This window comes from Neodiprion pinetum, chromosome 3 (assembly GCF_021155775.2).
Source record: "Neodiprion pinetum isolate iyNeoPine1 chromosome 3, iyNeoPine1.2, whole genome shotgun sequence".
Lineage (NCBI taxonomy): Eukaryota > Metazoa > Arthropoda > Insecta > Hymenoptera > Diprionidae > Neodiprion > Neodiprion pinetum.
Window position 1 is genome coordinate 6884468 of NC_060234.1, and position 24808 is coordinate 6909275.

General features: G+C 40.5%; 1 protein-coding gene and 1 long non-coding RNA gene across 4 annotated transcripts in view; one reads left to right on the forward strand and one right to left on the reverse strand.

The window, feature by feature from the left end:
* Positions 1 to 24808, forward strand: part of LOC124214524 (uncharacterized) — a 106677-nt gene that overhangs the window by 44240 nt on the left and 37629 nt on the right. The window lies entirely within an intron of this gene.
* Positions 4564 to 6196, reverse strand: LOC124214526 (uncharacterized). 2 transcript variants are annotated; one of them, XR_006882142.1, is made up of 3 exons: positions 6118 to 6196; positions 5856 to 6034; positions 4564 to 5017 (listed from the first exon to the last, which is right to left on the reverse strand). It is a non-coding gene; the product is annotated as an uncharacterized lncRNA (long non-coding RNA). The 2 variants fall into 2 exon arrangements; XR_006882144.1 differs by having other exon boundaries at positions 5812 to 6034.

The following is a 24808-nucleotide window of genomic DNA, read 5'->3' on the forward strand; positions in this document are numbered from 1 at the left end:
GAAAATCAACCGCGCATGCGCGAGTTTTATCGACTGTTCGTGCAGGCTGACCATCCCGAGTTTCGGCTGTCAAACTGTATCTGACGGCGATGTAGTTGACACAAATTTTCGAGGTTAGAATCTCGAATAATTGAGGTAGCGACTCGGAAACGTTTCGGAAGGATTTGTTATCGGGTCGGAAAGTTGATTCTTCAAAGAACGGTCGGAATTTAACGCTTATGCTCTTTGAAATTTCAAACGTACATATTTTGCGTACGTTGGCACGCCTGCGTCGCAGACAAAGAATATCGCTGCGGAAAGATTTCGCCGACCAATGATATTGAATTATTTGGCGCATGCGCGGTTGATTTTCAAGTTTCAATAGATTGTCCTGGTTCATCGGCAGAACGCTTCTTCCAGAAACGGTTCAGCGTCTTTCCACCCCTCTGAAAACGTGCATCAGAAATAGTTGACACCGAGGAGTAAGTAAGACCTCTGTTTACGCAGTCACATATCCCGCGGGATCAGATGGCTTAAATACGAGAAAAAACATCGGGCAAAAGTAACGACCACGTTTCGGTACGCCCGGCGTTTAATAGCCAGGCATAAGCCAGCCGCTAATAGGCCGCAGGAATACGAACTCCACGGATTCCCGCCCCGCTTGGATCCTGAGGGTTTATCTCCTCTTCGCTTTCTTTCAAGTCCGTTACACGCCTGTTGTTTAGCGCTCGTATAAAATGCCGCATTTTAAGCACCGTAAATTCTGACCAATACAAAATTTGCAAAATTTTCTCTTCAACACTTGTCTCGACCCACAGGATTCGTACTCTTGCTTCGGTGCTGCCTCGGAAATATTCTTACGGATGATAATCGGTGAGATGAGACGTGACATAGAATTTCACGATCGGAAGAAACGAGGTGAAAAAAAAACAGTTTCTTTGTACGTTGAAACAATTTTTTAAGGCCAATTTTGCGGCGCTGAATATAAATTTTAACAACTAAACCTTTTTGTTGCGTTGCGCTTTTTTTTTGCTTCTGCTTCGAAGAAATTGAGTACACATGAAACTAAGAACGTATTTCGCGTTTCGATCGATGTCGAAAATTCGGTTGAAACGTTGTTGTTGGTTCTTCAATTTAAAACAAGTGAAATTGCTGTCGAGAAAAGTAAAAACCAGTATTAACTGTACGGATGAAAAATTTTCAGAAATTTTACGAAATGAAAAATAGATAATGACGAAACAAGTTAACGATTAAAGTTCTAGTAAATTTGAGAAAAAAATCTTTTGAACACAAAAAGGCATAGCAAAGTGAAAAGGAACGAATGCGGTAATTTTTTTTACTTTTCTATTTTAAAGAGATTTCCGCAGCTTACGAATACAGCTGTCTCGTAATAAAATTAGTAAAAGTTGTCAACTTCAGAAAGTTGATTTTCTAATCGAATTGTTGAAACATTAAGTGGTCGGGTCAACTAAATTTTTGCCTCTTTGACATGCAACTTGAACTATTTTTGGCTTGGGACTGACAAAGTTCGACAAAATCCAGTCTCATATTGACTCGCGGCTGATGTATGAACATACCAAAGGAACGAAGGTTGCCCGCGTCTAACAAGTGACGTCAATGATCGCCAGCATATTTTCCTGTTGATTATGTGTCACTGTGTGTCGTTTACCGCAAGAGGGTTTGGACGAGGGATTCTTCTCGGCTATAATCCACCGCTGCGGCGCATCTCAGAGTTTAAAGGCATTACTGTTATATCTATACGGTAGGAATAAACTGCCGGCACGGTTCTTTGACAGGATTGTCGACCGGCCACTGCTCTTCTTCGAACCCTAATGACCGGGTTCAACCCTCTAATTTTCGAGAACTTTTCACTTTCAAGACTCGGCCAAGTGAGTATAATCAGTGAATTATAGACACAGTAACTTACTTGTACAGACTGTGTAGAACAACGGAGTAGCCCAAAGTCACCGACCGCTTGTGAGACATTGTTGTTTTTTTTTTTTTTTTTTCTTCTAGTCAGTGAAAATCCCGAAATCAGTTACGTCACTTTGCAACTTGAGACTTGTCTGAAGTCCAGTAAACCGCAATGAAGCCGACCATATTCATTTGGTTTTAAACATCTTGAACTCGTTCGAAGTCGTTTTGAAATTGTAAGATAGCGATTTTTTCCTCAATGTTTCCTCGATTATTTTGAAACGTGTTAAAATTTTCATTTCAATTATTTAAATTTCGCGTAAAATATATTGAAATGATCGTTTTCGGGTAACTTGTAAGTTGTTTGTTGGATTTTGAGGAAGGAATAATTTTTCTAAGCAGTTCTTTTAAACAGCATAGATTGAGATTTGTTATTTTATTATTGTTTCATCCTCAACTTATCACTAGATTCTTAGCAACATCCGCAGACTGTACGAAAATAAATAACATACCTGTGCAGAATATCGAATCGTAGATTTTGATTGAAGCAGGAAATGATGAGATCAGTGGAATTCCGGCGTAGTTGCGAGGTCGAAAAGAGTTTCAAATAAACTTTATCATTCAAGAAAAAAAAAAAAGTGAGATCTGTGAAAACCGTTTCGAATGAATTCAAAAATTTGATATTTTCAACAAGAAACACGTTGAAAATTAATATTCATGTTATTCGGGAATGTTGGAAACCGAGCTTTGTTTATCCGGTATCTGATATTTTCTCGATTATCCTTAATTTTTGTTCTCTTATTTCTCTTCGAACTGCTAATCTACTGAATCGTTACTTCATTTAGCACCAACCACCATCGGTAGATTCTCGAAAGCAAACCAGTCCCGAGTTCTTATCGCTTGTGATCATTTAATCCGACTATATCCTTAGAGATTCGATAAAACTCGGTGAAAAAGGTCCTCAAGCAGCGCGACGTTCGGCCATTTAGCCGTGTCTGTAAGCCTTTGGAATTTGCGAAAGTAAGTTAACGTCGTGTAAAGGTATGTATATGCGGGCCTGGTTCGACGGTGGCTCAGTATTTGATGTTTGAATTTCTTCAAAGAGCCAGCGGGCGCACGGCGTCAACGGCCTCCTAATATTATCGTCATTTTAAGCGTGAGGAGAACTCGCAAAAACAAGATCACACTCCTTGATACCGGGCTTGTGCTAAGCCTTGTTTATGCCGTCGGTCCGCAAGAACACGCGATCCACGAATATCCCTTTATACCATTCGCCCCGATTCGCGTATCACAGTATTCAAATTGCCATTATTCCGCCGTATTTCACGGCTCAAATCGCCGCAACAAATTTGGACAGACTTTTTTATTTGTTCACTTTGCATCATTAAGGAGGAGACATTTCACCCTACTATGTCACATGGCAAAAGTGGAACATATGGATTGTTTAATGGAAGAACGAATATTTTAGGGCTACAAAAAGTGAGCTGATTTTGGGCGCGAATAAAGGTGGTGCTATTTAAAGTAATTTGCCCATCCAAAGTTGGATTAAGATATAATAAGTGTAACTGTGTAACTAATTCCGATATTCAATTTTGCATCGATCAGCGCCACGTCGGTTATTTTATGAACCCTTCTTTGCCTACAAAATTTGACCACATTTTGAACGCGCCGTTCGTAAGAGAGTGTCCTCCTATACACTCCATAGTGGTGGAACAGATTCGTGTAAAAAGTTCGTAGTACCGACAACGCCACTCGCAGCGCTAGTGTCGTTTGTTGCATGGAGAATATGCGCGCGCAGAAGTGAACCAATACGTTAGTATTGCCAGTCATCAGGCGCAGTGAAACAAACGACACCAGCGCTGTAAATAGCGTTATTGGTACTAAAATCTTTTGACCAAAATTTGGCCCACTTTTGTCGCGTGGTGATAATAACGTCTTCTCTCTGATATCACTTTCTAGAATCAATAAAATCCCTCTCGATTTCAAACCACATCGCAAGTTGAGTTCGTCGTGCCTTTGGGCTTCGGAGGAAGTTGTTTTTTTTTTTTTGAAGTTTCATAATGCCGTCGGGTTCCGGATCATACGAACAGCCCCGTTTTCAACAACACCGACGGGGTCTCATCCCCCTTTTATGCACCGCCGTTTATTTTTCATTAGTCTGGCCGTTGACGTATCCTACAGACCTCGTGTCACCGCGATGCAGAGCTGAAACTTTTCATCTCGGACTCTGAATTATGATACGAGACTAACCTCACGAGGTTCGGAAAGTCATTGTCGTTTCTGTATGACGAAAAAATCCGCCCTGTCATCCGGATTAATCCGACTGACTGGCTACGCTCTAATAGAATTGTCGAGATACGACTATTTTGAAAATAGAACGTGTCTCTCTCTTGCTCAGGCTCGTCGCTTTATATAGAACACGACGTTACTCGGAACCTGCGGCTTTCTGACGGGAGATTTCGGTGTTTTTTATAATCTATTCACTTACTAGTTTATTTGATCAACTGGTTTTAAAATTTCTAAAAAGTTTGAAAAAACTATTTGCCAAAGTCACGAATTGTTAGGTTTTGAATACACTATGTTTCGTTGCTTTTTGTAACATATTTCTTTCGTTTTTTTTGTTTGCACACGACTAATGAGCAAACTAAACTTTAAAATTGAAATCAACTACTTTTGAAACGTTGATTTATCGAGTCCTTAATTTATGTTTATTTATTGATATTTTGGAATGGATCCCAAAGGAAGTTCGTAAATTTTTTCCTGGCTCAATCAGTTGATCTTACGTCAACATTTATCAATGGTTTTCCGGTCGTTTCTCATTCGTTGCGTTTCCACTTGGCCAAATGAAAATAAAGACAAAAAAAAAAAGAAATGTACATAAATTTGGCATTAACAAGTGGAAACATTACGTAGTATAATAAAAATAAATTACCATTGGGCGAAATCGCGGGCTGACACGTGTAACGAATTGGCAATAAGAGTTCGCAATTCGTTTACTTTTCAAACCATTTTATCAAAGTCTTGATCCCCTTGGAGAACGCCGATAAAACTTTTACAAGTGACCATGGCAATATAACGAGTGTCTGCTTAATATGTTCTCCATTTGTGCCCGTACATTTGGGATCTGTAAATCCAATGCAGGAAAATACGACTTTTAGTGCTGATAAATACGGATTACGACGACAAGCTTCTGGTAACCTTTAAACTTCCTAAGCTGCTTAGGATCAGCAATTGCTCTTATTGCTCACCGAGGCATCGTTGCATCCGTGCAAGGATCATATCAGCTGCGTAAGCTACGCTTACGAAGAAGAGAAAAAGAGAACGAAGAAGGATGTATAAAGAGTTTCGAAATATCTCGCAAGTCAACGATTTTTAGGCTAAAATTGAAAAACATTCGTCATGAGAATTGAAGCCCGATGAAATTGTCCACAAAACTTAAATTTTTTATGACTATCAAATAATTTTTTTCTAGAATGTCTACAGATTGGCAATTTGATTCGATCCTGTATTGAAAAAAAAGAGAAACAGCTGTACGACTGGTACTGTAACGATTGTGCGTGGGTTTGAATCGAAGGGGAATGTTCCAATTTGAAATGCAAAATGGTATAGGTTGGTACAAATGATTGTTCCGCGGAATGTGTTTAAGTCGGTATAAAATGGCGATGGAAAATTTGCATTTAACACACGGCTAGAGATGTCGAAATGTAGTGTTCGGAACGGTATCGAGCCTTGACCACGGTTAACACGCTATAAGTGCCATGGTTCAATAACGAGTGTTCGGTCTCATTTCTGTTCTATAAAGAGCCGAGGAAGTAGTTCTTCGCATGCGGAATCAAAGTCCTAATCAAGAACATCCGTACGCCGAGGTAATAAAATTGATCTCAAGTTGGAAATTATAGTTTAGCGAACGAACGTTACCCGGCATATAAGTGGCGCGTTGAACACGTCCAGGAAACTCTCACCTCTGCGATATCCATATGCATCTCGTGTGTGCATGGGTGTATATTACACGGGTCCGACTTCCCGGAGGCACGTATCAGAACCGGCGGTTCCCGAAGCCGCGTCCCATGCCGAGCCAATCCGCACGGCGACGTGCCTGCAGCATTAACATGCGAAAGTCTGCGTTAAGAATTTCGCCAACCTAGCGTAAAAATAAAAATAGATACTCGACTAGTTTACACGGCTGTATTGGCCAGACAGATCGTTTAATGGCGCCAGAAATACCTGCTCGGTTAATTATCACGCTTGCTGAACGGCATTGGCTCTGGCTCGCAACGCCTTAACCGCGACGTATCGAAAACCGCGATAAAACTTGCCTGTACCCGCATTCCGATCGAACTATATTGCTCCTGTTACAAGATAACGCGGCTTATACTATATGAGTAATAATTATAGATCACCTGCGTCAATTGCTATGTTGTAGCCTTCAACGATATACTTGAATTGTGATCGTTGTATACTTTTAACTCGCCGTCGAACTTGCGAGGCATTGCATTCAACGGATATACCATGTCACAGTCGTTGGTGCATAGCGTCTCTCAAATAGAAACACAGTATTTTCAACCATACTATATAACGAGAGCTTGCAATTCACTGCACATACTGTTAATAATGTACAGCTTATAATCGTAAGTGGCATACCAAACTGACAAACTTTTTCTTATGCCTTTGTTATTGAATACTTATCTCATACAAGACCGAAGACTCTAGTCTTCCTTCAATTATCTCAACTCAGCACTTACACTGCAGATCACTATTTTAGGAATCGATATGGATGACCCACTCAAATTCCAAATGACACCTGAATTTCGGAGAAGAAAAAAATAACATCTGTACACAGTGACTGAAACAAAGATCGGTATAAGATTGATAAAACATCAATAACTCGTTTCGAACTATTCTCGGACATAATATCGCTCAAACGCATCACCAACAGTGCACAAACCGGAGTTGCAGTGCCATTAAATGCAATGCGGTGCAGTGCTAAAGCGCTTTGTAAATGAGCGTTGATAGACAGCATAGGCGTCGACTCCGGGGTTGCTCAGGTGTAACTTAATAAATTTTTTACACCTCTCCGTTAGTTGGTTTATTTTTAACATGAGTCATCAGCTTCTTGATTTGAGATTTCTGTTTTGAAGATGGTTAATTTTTTTACATCTCTACCACCACTCGCGACGAAGCTCTATAAAGCAACCCCTGGGTTTTACAAAAGTTGGCGCCTGTGGTCGATAGCATTACCGAAGTGTTCCGTTCCCCCTGAAACTCCAGGGACTCGGCGGTATTAATCGGTACCTAGCAGCTGAGCCAGGACACGGCAGTGATTATAAAATTACAGCGTCTCGGTTGTCGGTGTTAGTCTTACACGGATAGCACAATCCATAGCTGGCAACACGCTAGGGCGGGATGACAAATAGATTTATAAGCGAGCCGTGCTATCAAAGAGGCGGGGTTCTAGGCGTGTTGACGCGGAGTCTTGTCCACGCTGACCACTTTTACTCCGCAGGCTGAGCTTCGAGCCAAGCTCGATGATGCGCCTCGAGACCGTGATCGACGACCGGCAAGTTGGTTTCGACGGCCCCCCGGTGGCTGGGGTCAAGCTGTTTGATTCCACCGCTGGAACAACACGCACCGCTTCGAACCTGGTGTTGACCAACTTCCGCCTGGGTATTTCAATCTTTTACCCCCTAGCACGAGCGAGATATTAGTTATGAAGTTTATTGACTTTTTTTTTCACTTTTTCATAGCGTGTAGTAGGTACCTTCAACGGCTTGCATAAAGAAAATCCTGTTCACAGGATCCTCGGTCCCATCTTTTTCATCACGAATACGTGCGAGTACTTGCGATTGGAATTGTTAATATGCGAAAAGGGTGAGTCTTGTTTGTTTCGTGACACGGACTTGAAGATACCTCGACCTTGCACAGAGTATGTTAGTCAATGCTTGGAGCACGAGTTAAGTATTGAATACAGTTTACCGAGTGTACGGTGATGTCGCAAATTTGGGAATTCGTTACAAGTTACAGTTGTTTAACTCGTAGTTGACTCAATGGTAAATTACAGTCGTGTAAGATCAGAAATTTATTTCTACTCAGGGCTATCGGAATGTTAGAAGAACATCCATGCCACAGTTATTATTGAAAAAGCAGAATGTTCATTAGTGGGAGCCAACATCATCGGCGTGTTGTAAAGAAACATAAATTCTTGAATGGACCAGCTCTGGGATGTTGGAAGAAAATGTCGAAATTACCATATAAAATTTTGTTTTCAACACTACATCGTGTAGCTCGACTCAAATTATGAAATGGGTATTATAATGATCCGTATGGTTTACGAGTGTTTCCAATGTGACCATTCGCCAATTGATTTACGGATCTTTTTAACGGCCATTCCAGTGTCTACGTCAGTGCAATTCGTGGTACACGAATACCGTCAAGGGTCAATCAATCATCGGTTCATCTTTACGATACGCTGTATATTTTTTGCCCGTAAGCTGCGCTCGTCCAGCCCGGAAGACTTTCGTAGACTCAATTCGATCCAGTTGCGCACACATCAAACGGCTCTTAAAAACGATCCCGCGACGAACAGAGCCGCATCATGATTATCATAATCTGGCCCCCGTCATGCGTAATTCAGTAACCCAAAACGGCGATAAAGTGCAATCTGTTAACACATGCCATCGCATTTTAGCGTTGCGTGTTTTAGGTCACGTGCACACTGTCGTATCGTAGATGCTCACCATTACGAACTAGTCGTTGACACGGATCGTGATATAACCGCCCTACAGAACCAGCAAATCAAAGGTCTCTGGGGGTGTTTCTGACAATTAGTTGACCGTGTCGGGTTCCCACTCGGACATTCCGAGCACTCGAGGAATCCGGGCAGTCGGTGGAACTGCGGTAGCGATTACCGATTACATCACGGACCGAGCACGAATATCGTAACTATAATAATATGAAAGCTGTCTCCTAAACCTTGAATTTATCGTCCGCCTGGTAAACCCACAACAGCCGTTCGGCAATTAATAAATTCTTCATCGCTTGGCAGGTAACAGGAACTTAACCGGTATTTATACGGTGCACCCGAATTGGGACGAATCTGATCTCTTTTTGAAGTAACGGTACTTCTTTACGCGGTTACTTGTGGTCGGAGTAAATCTATTTTCAATATTTTCACATGCAGACAGACGTGAAAGACACCGTTTGATGCAATTTTAATAACTTACATAGCGTACGTCTGAATGTCCAAGTGCATGAACATTCGCATTCAATCCAATGATTTTTAGGACTACAGAGCATTTTCTTTACACCGATTAATGCCAAAGGCTTCGGGACCATCGTACTTTGCTAAGTAACCAAACTCAGGCGTGAATTTCCTTCACAATTGGGGGTAAGTGCTGATGGAAGCTTGACTGAAGATTGTGTGAAGTGGTGAATAGTTTCGCTAAATGTTGTGTTCTGGTGAACGGCTGGCTGTACAATATATCAAAATAAGAAGTGGGGTCAGATTACGTGCCCTGCGCGCGTGTTTTCCCATTCGGAAAGTAGGCTGCGTTCAAAAAAGGGCCCACCCGCCCAGCTATTTGGATCATAAAATATGTGAGGATTTCTTTTCTGCTTGCGTTTCGTGGGACACGTCGTCGACTGATTTATAAGCGTGTCCGTGGTTTTGGTCACGATCACACGGCGCTAAGCGTAGCTTTTTTTCACCCTCATGCTCAAGGGTTTACACATGGCTCCACAATGACCCGAAAACTGTTCCAAACAACCGAAAGAGCAGCAAGCGCTGGCTCACGGTTGAACAGCTTCCAGCCTCGTAGAGAATCTTGTTGAACTCGGGCCCGGCACTTCCTTAGCGGATTTATGTACTCTCGGTGTGCACTTTGGAAAAACTTACCGAGAGTTCCTTCGCTCGAGAATGTAATTAACATGCAATTATTTGTGTGGAGGAACTTTTTCGTAAAATGCTTTACTGCATCTCACATATTTTCAACATTAGAAATCTTCGGCCAACAGGAAGCATTCTGTGCAGTGCTTATGTTTGTATGCATATTACATATCCCCCAGATTACCTTAACATACATTTTCATAAATTAAACCTCAAACGTTCTCGATGTTAGGACCTATAAATACTCTTAACGAACCTTGTACATTTCAAGTCTGGCCACGTCAGCTGCTGCCAGCGCATCTTCTGAATCAAACTAGTGGAAAGTATATATCCTAAAATCAATTGGTTTCTGCCGCTTTTCGAATCTACTCAAATGTTTACTCACATACCTTATACATTAGCTCTCGTATATAAATTTCATTCCAAATTCCGTCATCTACTGCAGGTGCATCGTTTACTTTCCAACCTTCGGCTTCATACTGTTCCGGAATTATGGGAATGAAATACGGTAATTCGAATCTCGAATAAACTCGAGGCTCTGTAATGTAGACGTAATATTTTTTTTTCTCCTCTCTCATACGTCGTGGCAAGTTTAATTATATTCGCATCACGAACTCTTTGCCGAACGTCAGGGGACGTTAGTCAAGGACCGATGCACCCTGTTCGTCCAGTTGACGGCCAAAAAAACGAAACAAATAAAATTTAAAACACAAAAAAAAAGTACTTGCACCAGTTCAAAGGTGAATTTATTCTACCCGTACGGACAATTCAAAACTCTGTTGTGTACCCAAAGTTTCGGCGTACTGAATGGTTAGAAATTTTTTCATCTATTTTCATGAAATTTGCAGTTTTTTTTTACTTTAACAGTTTCATTTGTAGACTGTCAGTAGTTCTCGCTTGACTCTCTGACGATTCACACATTTCCTACGACTGTAAAGTGCAAAAGTAAAGAGCAAAGAGGACAGTGCTACAGATCTACAGTTTCGGTATTTCTACCTTGGTTTAGTATTTTTCAAAGAATCCCCGAGAAACTGACATAAATATTTATGAATTAAAATAAAAAGAATCCCGAACTGTTACAGATAAATGTTGGAACGATTCACCAAAGCGACAGTAGCGATACCAATAATTTCTAACCCGGGTTGTATCAATGATTACTCTAAACCTTCCGTATGGTCTTATCTTTTCCTCTGATGGACGGATAATGATTCGCGAGGAACGGTCGAAACTAATATACTGTCAGTCAAAATGTCTCGTGCCTAAGAGGGTCCATTCGGTTTGATGAGCGACTATCAACTTTCCATCGTTTGTTACAAAACCAGTAATCCGCACGCTGCAGAGTACGAGTGCTTTGAGACCTTCATATGTGACATCAGATTAAAAGGGTATGAATAGAGTCTCCACCCACCGGTTGGTTACACTTCGTGATATGCTCTCCGCCCATTTGGCATGAGCCGAATCACACGGGTGGTGCTCGCGCAGAATGAATGATGGAATGCATGTTTCATGGACATCCGTAAAAGGATCACGAAGGAGCCGACGAGACGTGCAACAGCGCCAGTCGGCCTGCAGCGGTGGCTACTGCTTAACGCATTACCAACCTGACAACGATACGATCTGAGTCCTCGGAGATATATTCACTCTGTTTCAAATTGATTGTCACACACGTCGGAAGCGGTTACAAGTGGTCACTTATTGCGTTGGCGTATCTCCTCGATCTTCTGGATATCGCAAGCGTGCTTGGCACTCGGTTATGCGTCTGCTTACGGCCACTTTTAAACGCGTGTCTCTGATCTGCGGATCTTAAAAATTATACGCCGCTAAGCGCGACGGACATTACGAGCTTTCACGCTTCTTGATGACGGTAGCTTCTAACCATTTTTAGACCGCAAAGTAAAAATTTCTGCCCAAACAGTCGCTTTCCTACTTGTTGGAGTGCGAATTTCAGGTTAAAAATTAAAACTCGTCATACGCCAAGTCCCGTTAAAAGTTTGATAATCGTTTTCAGGCACATATCATTGCTGTCATAGAAGGTGGACTTGGTCAACTGACCGGGTCTCCGGTTTAACCGTCTATTTGAACCGTAGAAAAGCTTGTGATGGTGCTCGAGCCTGCTGATAAAATACACCAAGTGGAGTTAACGACCTTCAAAAATGCCTCTCAAATTTTAAGTGAGGAAATAAAATCGACAAGACACTGGTTTGAACCGAAGCTGTGAATAAGATTTAATCCTGTTTTAATAGCTGGTCCGCTGAGTTCCTCCATCTCGATTGGCAGCTGAAGGTGATGCCTCGAAAATTGATGTTTCGTGAAATATACCGAAGTAGGCTAACCAGCAAATTTATATTCCGCAAAAGGCGAGAGAGTTTCTTCTAGAAAATTCCAAGCCGAACAGTTGGTCGAGAGACACTCGTTAGCATACAAACGTGCACAAATTACGTTGTTGCCTTCGATCCTCCAGGGATTATAATAACCAAGTATGAGATACGCAGACAGATCGAATAAGCAGCACGATGTTTTTTGGGAAGCAATTATTGGAGAACGATGCTCATTCCCGGAGCACAACTTGGCGGATTATGATCGCTTGGCTGACAGGAAAAATGCACTCCTTCAAGCTTTGGCGGATCATCTTTTACAGGCTTTTTGTCGACGCCGGGATGCTTGACGTAGCCTGAAGCTATGCCGCCCATCGGTAGAAGGAACCTGCACGCAAAGCCGATTATTGGCGTTTAATCGCCCAGATGGATTACGAGTTGCCAAAGCCGGCAATTCATTGCTATTAGGGCGTTTAATAAGTTATATCGCAATAGCAAACGCACCTCAGGATTGTACGTCAGTTTGTTAGTCCATATATACATCAAGCGATAGTGCGGACAGTTTGCTCGGAGATTGATGGAGCATAATTGAAAAGCTCGCGATAAATCGACCGATGAAATATCACTCCAAGAGATTTTATCATCGTTCGCGGATGTCAGTAACAATACCAATCGCCATTATAACCCGGAGATTTAGATCTTGATGTACCCGTTTACGCGCTGGTACCCAAGCACGTAGCCGATTGAAAAAAGCTGGGAAACAAATTTCATCGTTAATCTCTCGTGTCTAGAAGCTTCCATTGTCTGGATTCCGATCACGATCAGCCACTCTATTCATCATTGCAAACGTAACAACAAGTTGAGTTCTGGAGTTTCTTTCTATGATCACTCGGATCGTTTTATCACCAGACAAAAATATTACTTCTTGATTACGCAAAGCCTACCACCTATATACACAACACCTTACGTTGTAGGCACGTATTATATACATTAAGTACGAATTATTGCCTTACAAATATCTGAGATGCTGCGAACTGCTAGAAAATGGTTTCGTTTTCTGACAAGTGGTCCGATACCACTTGTGAACGGATTTCTAACAACGCCGCTGTTCCCTCCTTGTAGAATCTTTGCGTAAAAATGATCTCTCGTGACTTTTGCCCAGTGGTTAGATCGACGAGGAACTGGTTTCATCCCAGGGTATGACCTTGCCACCCACGGTGCTGTCAGGCGTCACAGTTGTCAGTTACAGTGGTGGCGGTTTTACCCTTCACAAGCCGGTTGTCTCGCGCCTTTTCCGGTGGGTCTTAAACGGCGTTACAACCGTCCAACATACGCTCGCCGTTAATGCACCGTGCGACAATGTTACGAACAATCTCGTTTATCGGTCCTCCCGAGCCGGAGAGTCGGCGAATCAAATCGCAGGAATTCAATTCAGTCCGATCCGCTCCGCCGAGGTGTTTTCTCCGGCAGATCACACCCGCTTCAAGGTCCACGGGACCCGACTGCACCTACTCAGTGGCACGTGAGTCCAGCCTTGGAAACAATTACTGTTCGAGTAACGACGATGAGGAACAATGCGACACGCTGTCCTCAACGGCAATTAACAAGGTCCTGGCAAAATTCATGCACCGTGTGACGAGAACAGCAATGGAAGCGCACTTCGCTTCGACCACCAAGAAGCAAATACCGTGATAACATCTCGACGCTTCTTGTGTCGGCGCTGCGGCGGCAGAGGTGTCCGTATGTATACAGCACACACGACTAGGATGTAACCAGATGTGGAGGAAGAAGTGTACGAGACTTGAGTCGAGTGACGAGGGAGACGCCACGAGACACTGCTCCTCGCACTCTTAAAGACGCTTAAGTATCCCCGTTGGGAAACTAGATACAGAAACAAAAGGAGAAACTATACCCTAAACAAACAGATCTCCCGACGAAACCTCGAGTTCGTTCGTTCGACCCTGCGCACCACCCTCTTCAAGAGAGGGAAATACCCGGACTAGCTGGCTAGCTGCAGCTCATCGCGGGGAAGGTGACCAAAGCTGATTCTCACAGTAATTATGTGGATTTTAGACCTAAGCAACCAAATAGATTGTGTAAATAATTCCAAAAATGAACGCTTTCTGTTTGGATTCACGCGGGTTTCTCTCTCTCTCTATCTCTCTCTCTCTTTTTTCCAATTCTCTTTTTTCCTCAGTTTCATTGTATCGCCTCTTGAGAATGCACCCGAAGTGCTGCAGGGTACTTGGTGACTCAAACTTGAAAAGTCAAGGAGCGCAAACTATGATATTGCTATGCATATAACGTACGAACACGGTAGTATAAGGTGAAGAAAAAAGACAAAGCCGGGGCAAACAAATATTATACGGGCCGTCAACGGTACCAGAAATTGGTAGCCGATGATCGAAGATCAACGTTAGATCATCAATTTATCACCTTGATCGAGAATACATTTGTTTAAATTATTCTGGCATTCTTCTGGCATAAGCGTTGCGAGTTTGAATCGTTAAAAAAAAATTTCATTCAAGTATACTGTGCATAAAACTCCTAGTCTGATACTACGATCTGAAAAATGAAACCAACGATCCGCAAGGTTCAATTGAAAGCTCGAGATAGGGACAAAAATCAATTCCGGTAATCGTATATAGCCTAACAGCGCGCATATCTCGATACACCTTTCAAGTTCTATATTTATCTTCTTTGCGAAGAAACGTAGGCTGTTCAACGGAATGTTTCATACGATAATAATCGAAAGTGATAAGAAGATAAAAAATTTGAAGCCTCCGGTATGCGAATAACACTCGTGATTACGCGCACCTTCGATTAAGCGCCACAATCATCGGTGTGACGTGTATTTCTGTAGTGGAAAAAGACCAACCAGCTATGTGCAAATGCCGAGTCAAAGGTGATATATTGCGGATGGATTTTAAACCGACGCGTTATTTCTCTCGCGCCGCTATTTGTCACTCCAAAACCCATTCGAAGGCTGTCGTTCCACTTGTCCCAGAAGACGGTGTGAATGTCTTACAAGGGTAACAGCTCGTCGATCGACGAACTGATTTTTTTCCTTCAGAAACGATCCGTGATCCTTACGTTCTGGATCCCGCGGTAGTCGCGTGTTCAGAAAAACATGACACAGATTTGGATTCGTCTAATCAGTCAATCAGAATGCAGTACCAACAAGTTACCGGGTGTTTGGACGGTCACATGTGGAGATTGTTTTCCATTCGAGGTACGTGAACGCGTTGAAGATCACCATGGAAACTCTTGGGACGGGGATCTAGGCATTCGACGAATGTCCCGACAGATAAACGATCTTTTTCTTCGTGGTCGGGTTCCTTTCTTTCCCGGGATACCTTTGCGGTGAAATATTTGGTGAAATCATGTTAACAAAATTCCTATCTCAGACCGCTCGTTAGAGGTGGCTTGCCTCTATATGCCCGTACAAGGTAGAGAAGATAATCACTGGGTCAAGGACTCTTTTTAACATTAGCCGGCTTTCGATTAATAGGCTGATTAAAATAGAACGTCGAGTAAATGACACGTTTTTAATATTCGTGTTGAACATGTTTTGATTGGGTTATATTTCATTCCCATATATAGCTTGAACCGTAGTTCGGACGAAAAAATTTACATTCCTGAAATTGGGCCGAGTGATTAAAGGAGTGCCATTGACTACTTCCTTCAAGTCTAACGAAAGTGTTATTAAAAACAAGTCTTTTTATTTACGGTACGTCAAGAACCCGATTCTACGCATGACATACAAGTAGCAATCAGTAAAATAATTATGGTGATTTTACGTCATAAAATAGCCTGAAATTTATTGCTTGCAAACAAAAGGGTTTCATTGTTAGTGATGAATGAAATCAGAACCAAGCCGACAAGAATTTTTTTTATAAAATAAAACGTTGCGACTCCTGGTCAAGATTCTCGTACAGGTCCGATCCTCAGGTCCGAATCATCGCCATTTAACGATCCCATAACGAGTTGGATGAAACTTATTATAACCTTATCCAGGATCTCGATTAGACGGACCGATTGTTTTTTTTCTGCAATTCAAGTCGACCGTTTAATTATAACCTTTCGTACACATTTACGTTCCAGTGAATGTTTATTTGATTTGAAAACGTTTTGTCTGACCGAATAAGTGAAGGATACACATCGTGTCCATTTCAAATGGAAGGTGGAGTTCATCTTGCAGCCAGTATTGAGTAAATGAATGATACAATATCTCGTGAGTTTCAATTCAGATTATATCTAATTCATTTTGAGACAGATTGTGTCAACGAATTTCAAGAGACGAGTTCACAAGTACCTCGTTTTACTTCTAATCTCTTGAAGCTGGTACTCAGAATGAGCTTATGGAAAGTCAAGAGGGTGCATGGATGTCAGAACAAAATATCTCTGAAGAACCGATGCTCGTCCATAGCTGTTTTGTCTTCTCTCTTTTTTTTTTTTTATTTGAAACAATGTTAACAACCGATAAACCTGCAGTATTTTTCTTGATTAATTTCATTCATGACTAATCAGACTCATCTATTTTTCTTTGCTTCCAACTCGGTCCCCGTTTTTCAGCCATTTATTGGGTGGTGTAAATTTTTGATCACTTTAGTCTGCAATGACTTCCTCATATTTTCACCTTGTTTATGTATTACGCGAAGTGGCAGACGGAGGAACAAAGAAGGGTGACGGGAGGGGTTAATAAGAAGGCGGTTGGTGATTGCAGTTCAATCATTGAGCGGAACTGTGAACCGGTGGTGTTACTTATCCGAAGTGCGTAAGTACGCCGGAGTTAATAATCGACGTCCAGCGTCGCTTCCGGCGTATAAACAGCGCAATTACTGGCAAATTTTTTAACGGAACCATTTCTTTTTATTCCGTTTCAACAAGCTTTTTACCAAGCTTAGTGCGAAACGAATCGTAAGTTCCATATTATTTCCGTTAGTCGATTTCGAGGGAAAATATCGAATCAAAGTGACGAATACGCAAAATCGAGATGAAGGCAAAGATATGGAGAAATAAATTGGAAAGAGATTAGTTGCGGTTATAATGACAAAATGGCATCATGAACTCGCGATTACTGTGTAAGTTTACTCGGTTTACGATCAATCGGTGACTTTTATATTTACTATCGATAAAAGCCATGCAACTTGACAAGTCGAATAAGCTGTTTGATTACGAAAAAGTACAGTAATTTATTGGCTGAAGACATTAAAATGTGTGTTTCACACCGCGCTATTACCTTCACGATTTACTCCCCGAAGCGAAATAACTCTGCGGGAACGACGCGTGAAAGATTATACAGCGATTATACGTCATGTGAATTATGTGAAAACAGGCTGTTACGCGAAAATCGGTTCACCTATCGGACTTGCCGTCTTTTCATCCCCTCGGCTTTATTTCCATGCGAAATATTTATTTTTACTACTCGGTGCGCCGACTGAAGTAGAACGAAAAATTCTCTCGGTAGTTTGTATTAAAATAAACAACTGTGAATTACTGTGCAATCAAAAACAATTATCATTTCAAAGTCCATTTGTCCAACTTTTTCAGGATCTTTTTTATGTTGCGGGCGAAAATATTTCTGAATTTCACTTCTTCCTCTCTGAAAATATTTCGGCTACCTGATTGAGACGAAAACGTGATGGATGACTATAGACGTGTTTGAAATTCGGGAGTCTACAGGAAATAAACTACGCCCTGGTGAAAATGTCTGTTGAACGTATTTCTAATTGTTTATAGAAAGCTATAATAATGCGTTGAAACCCGAAAATACCACGCTTCTCAAATACTTCAGATTCGAATCAGTTCATGTTTACAGGTTCTTCTTTACACGCACGTGCCTTCGTACTGTAGAAAAAAATTTATGCGTTGAGGCATTTTTCGATCAACTTAAAAATAATGTTTCAAAGAACATCCGGTTGAATAGAATTCGCGTTATTTTCGTCAATTTTCTTTTTTTTTTTTGTTTTTTTTCTCTAGATTTCTGATTTTGTTCTATCGAGGCAAAATTCGGAATCACGCTTTCGAATCTGACAATCCGTGCCTGCGATCAAATTTCGCTGATATCTTTCATTTCTTTCTCATTCTGCTCTTTTCTTGATCAAACCGTAACTTAGCTAAGCAAAAACAAAACATAACATCGTTATACGTTTATTTTTACCCAATAACAGCGACAATATTTTAAGAAACAGTTTTAAGATTTTTATGAAACTCTTCAGAGTTTTTTGGACGGAGGATTTGGACTTTTTTTGGTAACTTTACTACAAGATAATAGCACATTAAAAATTCACTTAATTATTACATTCCTAAGCTTCGAAGATAATTTTAGAAACACGGAAATAGAAAATACTGGAATTATGAAGAGCGGTGTACGATTAGATGACGAAGCTTCATTTCACACTGATTTAAACTTGGTAAAAATCTAGTAGATACTTTCGTTTCCGATCTAAAAATGGATGATTATGTTTAGAAGATTATATTCTATTGAGTTACTGTCACAGATTCTTTCTTTCTAGCACTCGATTCATTACTGCCATTTATGCCGATCATGATCAACATTGGCGCAATGTCCTAAAATGAGATATTCCACGATGCAAGCACGATAAAAAGTTTGAATTTCAACAATCGTAGAGTAAAAGCAAACTGACATCTTCTGTTTTCACATTTTTTAAGACATCTTCGAAACAAAATCACTAAAAAGTATCGATTCTCGACCAATCATCCTCCTCAAGTGAGTCTCTACGAAACAGCCTGCTGCATAAGTGCCTGCGCGTAACGTCCTGTTCTGATCATTGTGCGCGCAGTTGACGAGAAATTTCCAAAGGACGTGTGAACTATCTATTCTGTATGCAAATTTCATATTCAGTAGTCGCCGTCTTTCGCAATGCATTCGGAGCAATGAAACTCGGTTAGAAATGTCATAACGGTGAGTATTACAGTCAGTACCTAACCCACAACTCTCCCGCAGCAGCTGTCAAATCGAATGAAATATATTTAATTGCAGTTGACAATCCGGATAACAACTATGACAATTCCTCTCACGCGGTATGAAAATGGTGAAATGATTACATGGAGGTCGGCCGTAGGTGTTGGCCACCGGCGTTTCCTGAATGTGGGCACCGGATGATTTATTCACTGGTTAATCTCCGCTTTCTCGGCCCAGCTCGCAAAGGTTAAGCGTCTTGACTTGACTTGACTTCGTATACTGAGAAAAATTTCATTTGTTACGGTAACGAGAAAAATTCAGTAAAACAGGTATCGTTGAAAAAAACTGTTTGAATATTGTTGGTACTACGAAAAACGAGGTGCGCGTAACCATTTTGCGCTATCGTCGATCCTTTTTTGGTTATTGCAACGAAAAATCAGTTCTTTCGGTTCACTCTACTTTTTTAGTTAAACGAGGCTTTAACGTCAATTTATCGTTGCACAAGCATTAAATTTTCGCAACAGTTACGAGAAAATCTAGCAACAATGATCGTAACGAGAAAGAATAGCAACGGATACTAGACTCTCTGGTAACAGCTACAAAACTAATTTTCATTTTGTACCGAGAACTATATTTTTCGATTTTGGTAAAAAATGAAAATAGTTAAGGACTGAGCGGTAACCGGAACTAAAAATTTCTCTCAGTCGAACCGACGTATGGCAGACATGCCTGGCTCCTTTTAGGCGTGGTTTCTCCAACGGAGGCGGTTGTAATGTCCCCCGCAAAGTACGTTCATCACATGTGTCGAGCTTGTATCGCTCGATCAGCTCGGTAGCCCCGCGAGTCTTGGATCCTAGAGAAAACGCGATAGGGAAATTATTATTCCAGAAGCGTAAAGCACGTGTTCACGTGAGTCGGTACTCCGCATCCTCTCGACTTCTTATTCTTCTTATTCTTCTTCTTCTTTTACACCATGGACTCGTAATTTAACGTACCGTCTACATAGCACTCGTGCTTGCAAGCTCAACTTGTCGACTCTGCAGCAACAACGGCTTCGGTTACTCGAACTCGGAACCGCTGAGAAGGCGACTCGCTCCTTCTAATCGTGCCCACTGGTTTTTGCCGCGTCCCACTTTACGTTGCATGAAACTTGACCGTTTGTCATTTTTAGGATTCGGATTACTCAGAATTTTTCACTAAAACGGCTGACGATTGCCTGGAACTGCGAAAGAACCGTGGATCGCGCACACGGATCGAGTCGTAAATTCAAGCATGATTTTTTCGATTAACGACGCCTTCTGGAATTTAATCACTTCTCGAGTTATTTTTGAATGAGGAACTGTCGTTTGGCCCTTAAAGTCAGTTTTGAGAACGAAGTAACGGAGACGAGTAATTTATTTTTGTTGTTTTTACATTGCTACCGAAATCCGTTTCGTTAAATTTATCATAGAAAGTTATGCGAGGTGTCTTTTTTTTTTTTTTTTTTATTGTTCGTTTTCTGTTTTCCGCGTGTGTGTTTAATAAATTAGTTTCCCGGCTCGTAAATGTATCAGGGATTTTATGATCTGTCGTAAATATGTCAATTTGTATAATCTTACACTGTCTTCCCTCGTATTTTGATAACAAAATTTTTACTACCTGCGGGAATTGCTCGAATGGTAAAATAACGCTAGTTTTCGGTAGAATTGATGGAAATTACTTTTTCCGTATATTGTCAATTACATATATAGTTTATTCCCTTCGTTAACTCGGGGAGGCTTCAAGTGATTTGTTAACTTCTGTTTCGAGTGTTTTTATTATTTTCGTATAATCTCTAACAGACCATTTCTTTGATATCTCGCGCTGTGAGTATTCTTACGCTTTATGATACACGATTATGTATACGTCTCCATAACGCGGATGTGGAAGTGGTTATAAAGTTTTTAAATTCCTATAAAATCACTAGTAAATTCACTCCATCCGAAAATATCTATAAATCATGTTTTTATGTTCATTATACGAGCGTAAAAAGAAATATGAATCTTTCATCGGTCGGTGGTCCAAAATAGCCGTAGACAAGAAGCCCGGAACTCTGTTCGTTGGTTATCAGTAATTCAATTTCAGTCAATCGCGATGAATTCAACGAAATATTAACGAGACTGAGAAAGACTGAAAAACTCCGCGACGGAGCAAAGCTGGCTGAATATACCGTTCGAAAAGTAAAACGGCGACTTCAGGATTGTGAAGACTTGAATCGAATAAAACGTGACATGATCTATCGTACGAGGAAAGGTGTTACTCTCCAGTCTGTTATCGCATGATGTGACGTGTATGCGTACACATATCTACTTTACACGTTCCCGATCGTTATTTACGAGGGTATCGAGACGCCGAAGAGCTGTGAATATATCGGGGCGAAAGCCGAGGGGAAAAGTGAGGGATGGCGAACACCCGGCACGTTATTAACTGCACGGTGATATAAAACCTGACGTAGGATTTTTTACGGGATCAACAGGCCACGCGAAAGGCAACGGATATTCGAAATGGGAAATTGAGAGTGACGCAACAAGGGACTGCGGTTCAAGGTGATAAAACGGCACACTCTTTTATGGGACGTTAAGCCGTGAAATTGTAATTTAATTGCTCCTCTTGCCTCTCTCTCTCTCTCTCTCTCTCTCTCTCCATCTCTATCTCTCGAGATCTCAAGATCTCTGTACGAACTGAAGCGACGCTGCATAATTTGCATCGGATATTAAAAACCGTCCTCAACCTCGCTCCAAGCGTATTTATAAAACGTATTTTGGAGCTTTCGCACGCGGGTCTAAGAAATTAAGAGATGCATGTGCAGTGAGAAGAAATCCGAGTCAAGTGTTGTTCTTGGGAGGAAGACAGAGAAAGTTTACACATCTTCTTTCCTCTCGAGGCAAGAGGCGGGGGAGGATGAGGACACTGTTGAAAATAAAATTATGTCTCATTCTCAAGAAGCCGGTAGTAAAATATGGAAGTCGATAAAAAATCACGAGTGATCTACAAGTACAAAATATGTTTTCTTTCTCTTATTCTTATTATTCTTCTTCTTTTGTTTTTTTTTTTTTTCTTTTTTTCTTCGGAGGAACGAAACCTAGTTTTGAGTGTCGTTTACTCAAGGGTCGACATAACTACTCAAATATATTGTCACTCTCCTTTTAATCTAAGCATGCGTTGAGTGTAACGCTAACAGACGATCGTTGGTCGAAGTGGATCATAAATTATAGATTTTACATCTTTCGAGATTTGACATGAGAACGAGTTGAAAAATGCCGAGCATTTCTTCGCCAAACACTTTGATGAAAAAACGTTCCGACCGAAAAACATGCGAAAAGGCATAAAATTTTTTATAACTGTATCAGAATTTCAATTTTTAAGTGAAAAGGAAAAATACTGTCCGAGGTAAAGTTTTATTTTACCTAAACAGAACAACGATATTTTTGGCATAGGGAAACGAAGCCGGAATAAATTAATTAGCAAAGAAGCTTGCAAAGCACAAAAATTCTGCATGCCTCAATTACGTTTTAAGAAAAAATTTTTATACTAATGAAATCAAATTGTGATCCACAATTTGTTGTAGCTTTTTTTGAGAGTCAAACTCCGAAAGGTTATATTAGGTTACGAAGGGCATATTTTTTGTTGTTTCTTAATTGAAAAAAGATCAGAATTGATAATATACATTAAATTGAGAAAATTGAATTTCAAATTCACGATGCTTGCAGATTCAACTAATCAAACTATGATTAAAGATTATAAATCTTGTTATTCAACCGAACATGATCAACCAAAAGGTTAAAAATTCAAAAGTACAGGAAAAAATATAAAATGCATCGTTATCAAAATTTGTAGATCTGAATGCAGAATGTAGAATCATCAGCAACAAAGTAATAATCGTATGTTCATCCAGCCGTTGGTTCAGCAACGATTAAAAAATTCTCCAAATTCTTGATATTCCGAGCATCTCGATGTTTTTCATTTCCTCAAAATTGGTATTTACCTTGGTTTTTTTTTTTTTTTTTATTTAATATATGGAAGAAACTGGTTTGTTTGACTTTGAGCCCAACTTTGGGCTGCACAATATCCTACCAAACAAGGAATTTTGATGCAGCAAAGATTTTGCAAATTTGATTTTCACGTCTTTGAAAATCCGCTTGAAGCTCATTCGCGATTCCACCACTTGGTAACCTTATTCATCATTCGTGGGTGAAGTTTGAGCAGATTAAGATAAATAGGAACGTACATTCCTTCGGTGTGTCACACAAAAGGTCTTCCAGGCGACGTTGGACAGAGACGATTATATGCGAAAGCTCCGATCTATCACCTCCCGAGCTTAGATTCGTCACGCGTTCGCCTATATTTAGAGGATGAAAAGGCCGGTGCTGAAATTTATGGCAGACCGGCATCGCGCAGCTCTTATTTTCGACTCACGTGAGTTCAGAATCCCCGGATCATACGTCACGACTGCGTGTTGCCGGCGTGACATCGGTAACAACAACGCTGTCAAGCCTCTGAACATCAGTCTTGCACGTCTAGTGATAAGTCTCAAGCGTTTTCTGACACTCGCAAGATTGAACTGTTTGTCTCGTTATAACAAGTGGAATTTAAGCACACGTTTTCTTTTTTTTCTTCAATATTATATCGGCGCCCAGTAATTGCCAGCGATTTGACGATAATTTTGAAAATTAAAAACTAGAGTTAAATACGGTTGTAAGTGCAATTTCTTCTCGAAGTCGTCATTTTTTTTTCACAAGTGTCATTTGTCGAAAAAAAAAAGAAGAAGAAATGGTACTCATAGCTGTGTTGAATTCTCCTTCAAATCGATTAGAAAAATCCTCGTTCAATCGCTGCAATAATTGGGCAACGATATAATATTGACAAAAAATAAAACATACGTGCTCGAATTACACACCTCTCACCGGACAAACCGTTCAATATGATAATTTTTTTTTTTTCACAAGTGCTATTTTTGCCGAAAAAGAAATAAGCGGTACTTATAGCCTTCTATAATTTTCGTCAAAAAATGACACTTACAACCGTTTTCAATAAATGAAAGTAAAAATAAAAATGATGCAGCCGTTTTTGATTTGCCTCTTCAATTATCACGGAATAATTGGGTCATGATATCATCCACAGATCACATTATTCGTCATTCGCCATTCACCGTTCAACATTGCCATTTTTTTTCACAAGTGCAATTTTTGTCAAAAAAGAAAGAAATGGTACTTGTAGCCTTATTCAATTTATGTGAAAAAATGATACAACCGTTTTCAATAAATAGAAATAATAATAATAAAAACTGTACCTACAGCTGTTTTTGATTTTCCTCTTCAATTATTACGGAATAATTAGGTCACGATATCATCAACAGATCACATTAATCATCCGTTCATTAGATAATTTCCTGATGTCAAATTTTCGCAAATACAGCTACGCCGTTTCAATTTTATTTAGTGATACCGAAATTGTCTCACGATTTCCAATTTGAACATATAATAAAGTATGACACGTGTAGTTTTAAAAATTAACCGTACACGCGAATTTCTACTACAGTACAAAGACCGTTCTACAGAGTTTGAAAGAATGTTCTTGACCTTTGTAGTTGGCAGGATAAATTGGTCTTATTGGGTACGAAGGTCAGTGTCCACAAAAAAAACTTTTATTTATAAAAACAAAACGTTGGATGCCTGGAAATATTGTAGCATAACTATCAGCTTAGTCTTCTTCCCAGGTTCATTCTTACGCAGAACATCATCAGTCATCACTGAACACAAGAATACTTGTGCT